This window comes from Heterocephalus glaber, unplaced genomic scaffold, assembly GCF_053883595.1.
Source record: "Heterocephalus glaber isolate CG9 unplaced genomic scaffold, H.glaber_assembly_v1.0 deba00000122, whole genome shotgun sequence".
In the NCBI taxonomy this organism is placed as follows: domain Eukaryota; kingdom Metazoa; phylum Chordata; class Mammalia; order Rodentia; family Bathyergidae; genus Heterocephalus; species Heterocephalus glaber.
In genome coordinates, this window is record NW_028258138.1 from 32,809,759 (window position 1) to 32,821,033 (window position 11,275).

Below are 11,275 nucleotides of genomic sequence, written 5' to 3' on the forward strand. Positions count from 1 at the left end.
AAATGTACCAATAAAAGAATCTAAGGAAAAAAGAAATAAAGACTAATGGAAACTTTAAAAAAATGCAGTAAAGAAGTGAAATAAAAATATTTTACTTCTAAAATTAGTCTTGTTTTCTGAAGCTTTCATTCAGGCTCCTCCCCTTGTTGCTGAATCAAATCTGGGTCCTAACTAAGAGGTTCTTCCTGTGGTTCTATAAGTAACCCAGATGTTGCTTAGGCTGTTTATTATTGTATGACAAACATTAAGAAAATCAACTCTGTTCCCATATTGCTTGCCTCAAAATATGGTTGTATATTCCTATACATTCCCTTGGTTGCCTACTAGATGTCTAGTTGGAGGAAATTATTCACAACATTCTCATGATAAATAATAACTTATTACAAAAATGTTTTTGGTCATAAAATTTTATGACTCCAGAAAAAAATGTTTGCAACCATTAGATAAAATAGGAAAGAAACCAGCTGGAATCTCATTCTAGTACGAGGAGCTTTATGTGGCCATTGAACACCAGCTGCACGCATCACCAAATTCATGGTAGTTCATTCAAAGATTTAAATAAAACGTCAGTGAAATAATTCATAAGATCACAACTTACAGTAGATTGATATATAAATGAGGCTTTACAAACCATTCAATGTCATGCTACATTGTGCATACCTTATTATTCTCTACTAGAATTATGTTACATTAGCATGAACTGTTACTCAAGTCTTTGTCCCTGATACCTGAACCAGTTACTGACATATGAGCTGTGATCAAAAAGCCCTGTGAATGTGTGTATTTAAAATAAATTTTATAAAGAAAAACATATTGCCATTAATCTCTCTCAATTTATTCTCTTTTTTCAAAAATACATATCCCTCTGCCAATGTCTGAAGCAGTTCTGGAAATTCTCCCCCCCCCTTTTGCTTTTTAAAAAGGTTTTTTTTTACTAGCGTATGTTGGAGGTACATAATAATTACATTTATCTTGGAAAATTGGTACATGTGTAAATACATAACACCTCTTGAATATTTTACTCTCCCTCTGTTCACTCACCCCTTCTCCAGATTCTCTTATCACCATAGAGTCTATCTCCCTGTTTCTTACCATCATTCTTTTATTTTGCTGTTAAAATTATTTCTATTTTGACTTTTTTGTATTAGAGAAACCATGCAATTTAATCTTCTGTGTCTGGTTTATTTCACTTAGATTTATGGTCTCAAGGTGGACCCATTTTTCTACAAATGACTGAAATTTATCCTTCCTCGGGGCTGAGTGATAATCCATCATGTATACATACTACATTTTCTTTATCCATTCTTCAGTTGATGAGTAGGGAGGCTACCTCCAAGATTTAGGTGCTACAAATTGTGCTGCTGCTGGTATGAACATGGGTGTCCATACATTATCAAATATGATGACTTTAACACTTTCAGGAAAATACCTAAAAGAGATAGAGCTGGATAAAATGGAATTTTTATTTTTAGTTTATTGAGGAATCTGTACACTGATTTCTGTAGTGGTTCTACTAGTGTACATTCCTGTGAAAAATGTAAGAGTGTTTCCCTTTCCCCACAACCTCACATGCATTTGTTGTTTTTAAGTGCTTGACAGTAAACATTCTTAGTGGAGTAAGATGGACCCTCATTGTTATTTTATGACAATTTGTGTTACCAATTGCACCGTTGTGGCTACCTTGATGTTCTGAACCAATTAAAAATCCTTAATGTTCATGGTCATTCTAACTTTGGGGAAGAAGCAGAAGGCGTAGACTGCCAGATATGTTGAATAAGATGGAAAAGTGACAGACTACACTGTTTTTAGGACTCTTCTTTTCCTGAGATGGCTTCAGAAGCAACATTCATGATATTTTTAATCATAACTTACAAAGACCCTGAACAAGGAAGACTGCTAGAAATCCTTCAGAAAGTGCCAGAAATGATGGGTCAAGTATGTATTGAACAGAGGGGGAATATTTTGAGGGGTATTAATGACAACGTGTCTTTTACCATAATAAATTTTTAAATGAAAGCATTCACCATGTAATTTTATCACACTGCCTACATTTTAGGTATCAATGATTACCTGATATAAAATTTATTAAATTATAATATTGTACTCCATTGTAATTTCATTGTTGCTTATCAGGGCCATCTGAGAGACTTTGAATTACATAGTGCTAGGGTTACAGTATTCATTTATGTATTTCTAGTTTCTAATATAAATATTTGACAATTCAGTACTTGAATGTGTGACTTTTCTCCAGAGAATTTGAATTGAAATAATAACTATGATGATGTGATGATGATAATGATGGCACATTCAAAAATTTTCAAAAATGAAAATTATTTGATCACATTGAAAAACTCAATCAACCATTGTGCAAATACTTATTGTATATCATCTACAGCATGCCATATATTGGTTGAGACACCAGACAAAAACCAGTGCTAATAAAACCTCTCTATTTGCATAAATTATGTTTTATAAAGGAAAGACAGACAATAAATATATAAATCCTTCTTTAAGACAATTTAAAATACTGTCAAAAGCTATAAAGTTTGCATAGCAGTTGGTAAGTATAAATGCTGTCATAGTATGTGGGTGACTGCACATTGCCATGGGAGGTGCTACTTCAGTTAGAATTATTAAGGATGATTTGATTGAGTTGAGTCTTCCTTGATGAGAAGGAAATGGTTATGCAAGCATCTGTTTGGAGGACATGTCAAATGGAAGGCTCAAGAAATGTGCCTGTCTTGAGATGGAAAAAAAGAAGAATATGTTTAGAGCAGTTAGTGAAGAGGTATTCAGAGGAACATATCAGAAAAAACTGGGCCATCTGGAAGTCAATAATAAAGCTTTCAAATTTTACATATAATGGGAAGTGGTTGGAAAGCTTTCATCAAGACACTTAGAAGATTTTATGGGATCTTTTAGATGTTCTCTCTACTGGGTTGGAGAGGATGTAATGTGATGGAGACACAAGATGAAAAAATGATTAATTTAGTGCTTCTCTCATGTTTCTGAAGCAGGGGTGAGGTGGTTTATATTAATAGTACAATTGTCAAGAAGTGAGTAGATTACTGAGATATATGTTTAGATAGAAATTGCTGATTGAATAGATATAGTATGAGAAGAACAGTTGTCAAGAAATGTATGTCATTTCCAGGTAATGATTAAGAATGTATTAGGATGGGGCTGAGGGTGAGAGAGAAGGTCACATGCCAGGCTGAGACTCTGAAAATAACCTATTCCTGCCTCTGTTGGTAGCCTTGCACCGTGTAGTGGAGAATTCTCAGTTGTGATTTTTCAAAATCTGGGTTTGGATTCTTGGAGCAGCTGAATTGCTATTGCTCAGCACTCTATTTTCCAGCACTGGAGATTTGAAGGCTTTTGATCCTCAACAAGTTCTTGCCGTCCTCATGGCTTCCAGTCAAAAGAGTCAATCCTGTGAGGGTTCAAGCTCCTCACAGGAAGCACACTTCTCTCACATCTTGCAAAAGGTGCTCCTAAATGCCAAGTTATGTAAGTTGGTGTCATTTCTGCTCCACAAGTATCAAAAGAAAGAGCAGGTCACTATGAAAGAAATGCTGCAAGTTCTGCCCCATGATTACCGTAACAACTTCCCTCTGAACTTTTGGGAACTCTGTGAGTCTGTGTATCTGGGCTTTGGCATTAAAATCAGGAAAGTGAATTACTCTGGCAATACATATGAGCTAGTCCCCATTTTGGGTCTCACATACAGTGGGATACTGGATGGCAATGATGAAAGAATCATTCTCAAAATCAACATCATTATATTCATCCTGTCTCTAATCTTCATAGAGGGCAACCGTATCAATGAGGAGGACCTAACTGAAAAAATGAAAAGATGGGACATGTTAGCTCAGTCTGAGCATATTCATTGTGAGGAAGCCTGGAAATTCATCACTGAGGATTTAGTATGGGAAGAATACCTAATGTACTGGCTGATTCCTAACAGTGATCCTGCTTGCTATGAGTTCCTGTGGGGTCCAAGGGCCCATCTTAATGGAAACCAGCAAGATGAAACTCCTAGTTCATATGGCTCATCTTAATGGAACAGATCCCAAGTCTTACCCAGAACTATAAGAAGAGGCTTTGGAAGCAGAACTAGGAATAGAGCCAGGGTCCCTGAGAAACAGAGGATATTGCCCAAAGGTGTCAGTGAATTTGTTCTCCACTGAGAAGAAATGAGGCCCATTTTCAGTCTCTGTGGAGACCAGGCAGTTTTCTAAGTCATGAAGGGCCAGGGGAGGAGTAAAATAGCACACATAGCGTCTTGCTGTCTCTTCTACTTGGGTTACTTGGAAATGGACAGGGGTTTTCTTTATGGTTTTTTGAAGTATTGGTCCTTTTGGGGGGGAGACTGAAGTAGCTTGCATATTTATTGAATGGTATGATCTCCAGTGTATTTTTAGTTTTGTGATGTTGATGTTTGTGTTTTCTGATGGGAATGTCATTTTGTGTAACATTGATCACGAATGGAGTGCCTTTTCCAATCAAATGTAACAGTCTTTCCTTGTTCATCATACAAACAGAAAAACTATTCTAATTATTTAGGATAAAATGGGAGTGGAATAGGAACTTCCTTGAAAATTTTAAGTTTATATCAAGTTAGAGGAACCCTAGGAAAAGTGATAAGAATGGAAATCAAATATTGGTTGCTGCTTATTTCATTTCCTCTGTTGATCTATACTATTAAACTTATGTTTATTGCATACCTGAAAAAAAATGTACTAGGATGGTTTTAAGACCATTTCAAATGTTCTATTTTGGCCATGTGAGTTGAGGATCTATTTCAAATTAGACTGAATTCATCAAGAAAGTGGCTTTTAGCTAGTGGTGGTGCATACAGGTAATCCAGTCACTCTGTGAGCCTGAAGACGGAGGACAGCAGGTTCCAACCCACCTTAGTGATTTAGGGAAACTGTCTCAAAACAGGATCTGGGTTCAACCCTCCAATCCCCATCAAAGGGAAAAAAGGGTAATTTTGGTGTTCAGAGAAGATGCTTTGGTGAAAATATATGTTTAAAATTCATTCATACATAAATGCTTTTGATTAATAGCCCCTAGTTAGAGTATAAAGTACTGGAGCATTGCCATATTTTGAAGTCTGTTACAGTTGGAGAAATCAAAAAAGGAGATTGAAAAGAAGCAGTCAGTGATGGGGGAAAAAGACTATGGCAGCATGAAACCCTAAAAGGAAATATTTCAAATAGGAAGAAAGAAAATGTTGTTGACAATTTGGAAAGGTGAAAACAAAAAACACAGAGAGAAACTATTTTACTATAGTAGAAAGGGTGAAAATCTTGGAGTATTTTGAAGTGACAAAGGGATAAAAATGTAAAACAAGCATATTTGAAGAAATATTGCTGAGGATATTTTGGAAGGCTGACATATCAGCCAGTAGAACAAAGCAAAGGTAGATTTTTTTTTCAAGAGATTATACTCATTAAAGCCTTTTATGTTTTCATGGAGTTGAAATGGGAGGAAAATACTATAAATGGCAGGAAATAAAGAGGTAGAAAAGTAAAATAAAAGTATAACAATTAACAACTTTTAAAAAGAATGAGATCCAGAGTTCAGTGCCAGAGTTGACAATTAAAGTCTCACCATTATTTCAATGGTGATTACATGTAGAGATGAAAGCAGGATAGCAAATTTGGTAAAGGGCAAATTAGTCTTCCTTAGTGTCCGTTATTTCACATGTAAAGTAAGTGGGTAAGTTATTATCTAAAAGTGCTGTTCTTTCTGAGATGCTAGAGGAGAAAAGAGGATATTTCAGAAAAAGTGAAATTACTGAAGGAAAACCATAACCCAGTACATGAGAGAGCTTCCTGGGGTTTGTGGTCTTAATATTTTTAAAATTCTATGCAACTCATTTATTTAATTTTCTCCATCCATATTCAGCTTCTCAGGTGCAGTCATGGAGCACATAAATACTGAGTTACAACATGAGCTAGGATTTTCCCAGAAAAGTAAGAGAGAGAATGAGCCGAATACTGAGTTATCAATGGTTGCAAAAGCTGGAGAGGATTTATATGGAAGAATCTGGATTTGGATTTTTGAGGAAATAGTGAGAATTTGAATTTGAAGTAATCATAAAGAACAGACTCCCCTTTGTCACCTTGAGTGTATGAGCTGCTTTTTTTTTTTTTTTTTTTTTTGGTACTGGGGATTGAACTGTGGTCCTTGAGTTTGAGGAGCAGGCAACGAAACCACTGAGCTAAATCCCCAGCCCCTATGAGCTGCTTTTGGACCTTGAGTGTATGAGCTGCTTTTGGAGTGTATGAGCTGTGCATGTGTGTGCAAGCACCTTGGAAATTGTGTTAGAAGAAAGTACCCTGAAGAGAAAGTGAAGTATCAATTGGAATACATAGGTAGAAAAAAAATTTGAAGTTTTTGAGTGTACTATATAGAATGATTTATTGATGATAAAATCAACATTGTTAGCAGCATTTGTGAAGGGAGAAACACTGAGAAAGTAAAGGAAGATGAGGTTAGAATAAGAGATACAAAACACAGACACAAGGACCTTTGTGATGATGGACAATGTATTGATGACAAAAATGGACAGAAATGGGATTGTGTGGAGGGAGGAGGCAAAACCAGGGAAACAAGCAATTTCAATAGCTTCTGTTGATTGAAAAGGGTAGTCAATGTATCTTTCAAACTGACAGGAAAGAATTAGTTTTTATTTAATACCAACACTTTATAATTCCTCTTATAGTTACCCATCCATAATAAAAACATGCAAAGACTGAATAGTTTCTCTAGTGTGAGAAACTAAGAGTGTAAATAAGGGTTAAAAAGAATAATTGATAATTTGAAATAGGAAGAAAAGGTCCAAAGGGGTAAGGGAAGTGGGAGGGGAAGGGGAAAGGAAAGAAAGGAAAGGAAAAATTATGAGAAAAGAAAAGAATGGAAACAAAGTCTATGTAAATAGGGAAGGGTGGGGGGAAAGGGCTCACAGGTAATGGGGAAAAAATAAGAACTAAGATACAACATGCACAGGTACAAGCACCCAATGATAAATGTAAATGTATTGTATACCTAAAATGTACCAATAAAAGAATTTAAGTGAAAAAAATACACAAACAGTTCTGCTTGTAACCCTTATACATGTAGGAGCATGAAACCTTTTGGGAAGCAATGCTTAGTTGAAGGTAAACAGATTTGAAAAGTCAGAATGCTGAGTGACACTGTCTTTGGATGGCTCATGACAATAAAATTTGATGAGACTCCAAACCATAACACATTTAAAAACATGTATACATAATTTTCTTTTCCATTTTGAGTATAATAACTTATGAAAAATATTATTCCTTTGTGAGAAACAATTTTAAAAAATGTATTTTGAGACTTCTATCTCAATGCTTAATATTCAGTTTTTTTCTAGAATCATAGCTAAAGTTCAAGTATTTAGAGGCAATAAGAAAAGAGTATAACAAAATAATCCATTTTAGTATAAGTTAGAATCTCTAATCAATGCTAAATTTCAGTGCCATAGTAGGAAGCTTAATATTGTTTATTATATGAACTTAAGAACAAATTTCAGTAATGGTGCAGTCTTCTTGCTAATTCATTCTTTACTTAATAACACTTAATTGTTTGAATAAAATCTAATGTCTTCTCAGGAAAGAAAAGGCATTATGAAGGGGCATTTCCAAATCCAGCTAAAGGAATTTGGTTAAATACTAAAGAAATTTTAGAATATCAGTATGCTCCCTGCCAGTGCCTTTTCTGCCATATTTTTGAACAGTAAAATATGTGTAATCAGTGATCCAGTGATAACATCATTAATTCTTACCATAACGAGATGAATTACTGTGGAATGATTAATTTGGCAAGTATATTTCAATGGGAAAGAATAAAATAAAAAATGTACATCAATATGATTCATCAGTTACAATAATAAAAATTTGTATAGTCATTTAGCAATCTTTTTTTTTTTTATACCACAGATCGAACTTGGGACCTTGTGCTTAAAGGCAGCACCATTGAGCTAAATCCATGGCCAATCATTTAGTAATCTTTAGAAATACAAAGTAGTATACATCTGAAAATAATGAAGATTTCCTATCTACATAATTTCATCATCTTCCTTACAAGACACATTGATTAATAGTTACATAATAAATTTTGGCAAAAGAATGTCCATTGTTAAACATATCACTTTCAGTCTGCTATTGAATATTCTCTAGATGTTTCTCTTTTTCCATGTTTTGCATTAATTTGAGTGATTATTAAGTATGTATGTATCATCACAATTTTCCATTGTGTTCCAAAGACAATATTAATATTGAAATGGGAGATATCACAGCAAGATCTAATCCAGATTGAGCACACAGAGTTTTTTGTTTGTTTGTTTTGTTGCTGTTTAAGAAATAACATTTAAATAAAGATCTGATATAGTAAGACTGTGAACCATGTAGCCTGTTACACTGTGTACTTTAGTCCCAGAGTCTTATTTTCATCAAATTGAAATAAAACATACAAAGTGGGTTTCCTAATACTGTTAAAATAATAACCAATGGCTGTCTGATTTCAAACCAAAGGCAATCTGATAAATGACAAATAATTCAAAACTACATTTAACTACTTCCACATACTTTGAAGCTCTTCTACCTCTTCAAATAAGATATAAACACCAAAATTCTCTATTATGTTGATGTACAGTTTTAATTATTTCTCCAGAAAAATATTCCAAACTGAATTTTTAAATGATTATCTTTTCACATCTGTGCCTTACCTTTTTTTTTACTGTGTATACATACATCCTAATATAGGCACCTACTATGTATCAATATTCCTTTTTATTTTATAAAAAAATTCATAACAAAGTAATGAGAATAACAATATTTAATACACTATATATCATAATCTTTAAAGTAGTTGCTCAGAGTACAAGGCATAAACAATAATGAATCTCTCTTACAAAGAAGATAGATAAATAGAAAGTAGGGAGTTCAAATAATTCTCCAAATTACCCATTCTATTATTTAAAAACATTTTAATGTATATATGCTAATTTGTTTCATTTATATGACTAGTTTCTCAAAGTTCATTGAAAGGAAAGTTTTGTGCTGTTGTTCATTTCAACACTTCTATGATCAGTTAAAAACTAATGAATATGTACTTTTAATGATTTCTCTAATTCTATATTAAGAAGTTTTTAATTAGCTTCTAGTAGAAAATAATAACATGGGTTTCAATTAAAATTCATTAATCTAATCAAAACAGACTGCCTACAATTAATCTGATTTATGGGGGGAGATTAGAGTAGGCAACATTTGTTTTCCCCACACTTCCACCACTGTTCTAGTTATAAAAGGTGCTATGCAGACTTAATGGACTTACTTCACTTACACTTTGCCATTAATGCAAAGAAGTGATTTTCTAAATGCCCTCTAATAGCCTGATAGGGCTAATTAAACTTTCCAAATTACCTAACTTTGAAGAAAAATCTGTGAAAGACTAGATTTCTGGGATACTGCACTAAGAAATCACCAATACTAAAAGTTTCGATCTCAAAAGTATTTCCCTCAGTTGGAGACTAAACAATGATACAAATGCTTTTCAGATGTATAAAAACCTAAGCATACTTTTAAGCATTTATGCTCTCCTACATGTTACTATATAAGCCTAAAATAGTTATTTTTATTCTGTATCAAACTAGTATCACTCCAACTGTTCTATTCACATGAGTTTAATGTAACAGGTGGGGCCTGGTGACTCACGCCTGCAATCACAGTACTCAAGAAGGTGAGGGTGAGGTAAGATCACCATGAGTTCAAGGCTAGCCTGGCTACACAGTGAGTTCAGGCCAGCCTGAGCTATATAGTGAGCAACTATATCAAAAAGAAAAAAATGTTTCATGTAGCAGACATATACAAAGTTTTCAGTGAAAATAATAAAACCCTACATCCAAGTAAAATGGTACAATTTAAATACCAAATTAGCAATTTAGGTATCACATCCTATTTTTGTCTATAAAATTATAGCCTCTGATATTTAGATAATATTTAATGTATTTGCTTTTTATTTCTGTAAATTTTGTTAGGATGTTTTATCCTAATTCATAAGTTCTAAAGCATCTGATACAATTTGGTAATATATTTTAACACTCTTGGATGCTAAAGTAGAACTCTAATTTTGCTTATGTAAGGAAAAATCTGACAACATATTTTTCTAAACACAATTGATAGCCTTATGTTTTTATGGTAGTAAAAATTTATTTGCTTAAATTCTTTACATAGTAGATGTACTTATGTTAGCAAGTCCAGTGTCATGGAACACATTTTTCTAATAGTCAAAATGTGAATATGGTGGCTAATTTTATGTGTCGATTTGATTGAGTTGAAGGCTGCCCAGACAGCTGGTAAAACATTCTTTCTGGTGTTATTTATTAGAGTGTTTCCAGAAGACATTGGCATTTTAATTGTTAGGAAGAGTAAAGAACATTCCCACCCTCTAAATAAAACAGAAAGGCAAAAATGAAAGATAAATTATCTTCCTTTTTGATCCATTCCATCCACCTTCTCTAAACTTCGGATATTGGACTCCTGGTTCTTGATTCCTGAGACAATAGAATTTACACCACTGATTTTGTTGTTTCTTCAGCTTTTTATGTGTGACAGAGTCACACACATTGTCAGCAACCCTATTTCGCAGGTCTGCAGGCTCTGAATGAATTGTATTATTAGATGTCCATTCTGGTTCACCAGTATGCAGGTGGCATATCATGGAACTGTTGAGACTCCTTAATCTCATGCATCACTTTATATAATAAATTGGTACTTATCTATCTATCTATCTATCTATCTATCTATCTATCTATCTATATCTAACTATCCTACTGGTTCTTTTTCTTTTGAGATCATTGGCTAAGACAATCAATTAACACCTGGAAGCAGTATTTGTCAGTATTGTAGAAAACCTAATGTGTTATAGTTTTGGAGGAGATGTATACTAAATCTATGGTCAATTTTATCATGGCAGGATGAATGCGAAGGATAGAGTTGAAAGTTCTATTTCATGTTACCTATGTTTAATTCTAGTATCAAACCTACTTGCATAATACATTTTAGGCAACATAAGAAAACACAGAAGTCAAAAAAACCTGTAGTATCATTAAAATACAGGCAAATAAAACATCCAAACAATGAAACTATGCTAATAAAAAAGAATGAAAGTTCGCATGTGAGTAGGAAGAGGTAGCAGGCAGAATACAATCATATCAGAAGCACAAATTTAAGAGTTTTTACCC

General features: G+C 33.7%; 1 pseudogene; it reads left to right on the forward strand.

Annotated features, from left to right (window-relative positions):
* Positions 1-3,407: 3,407 nt before the first annotated feature.
* LOC147830391 (melanoma-associated antigen 10-like) lies at positions 3,408-4,200 on the forward strand (annotated as a pseudogene).
* The last annotated feature ends 7,075 nt before the right edge of the window (positions 4,201-11,275 follow it).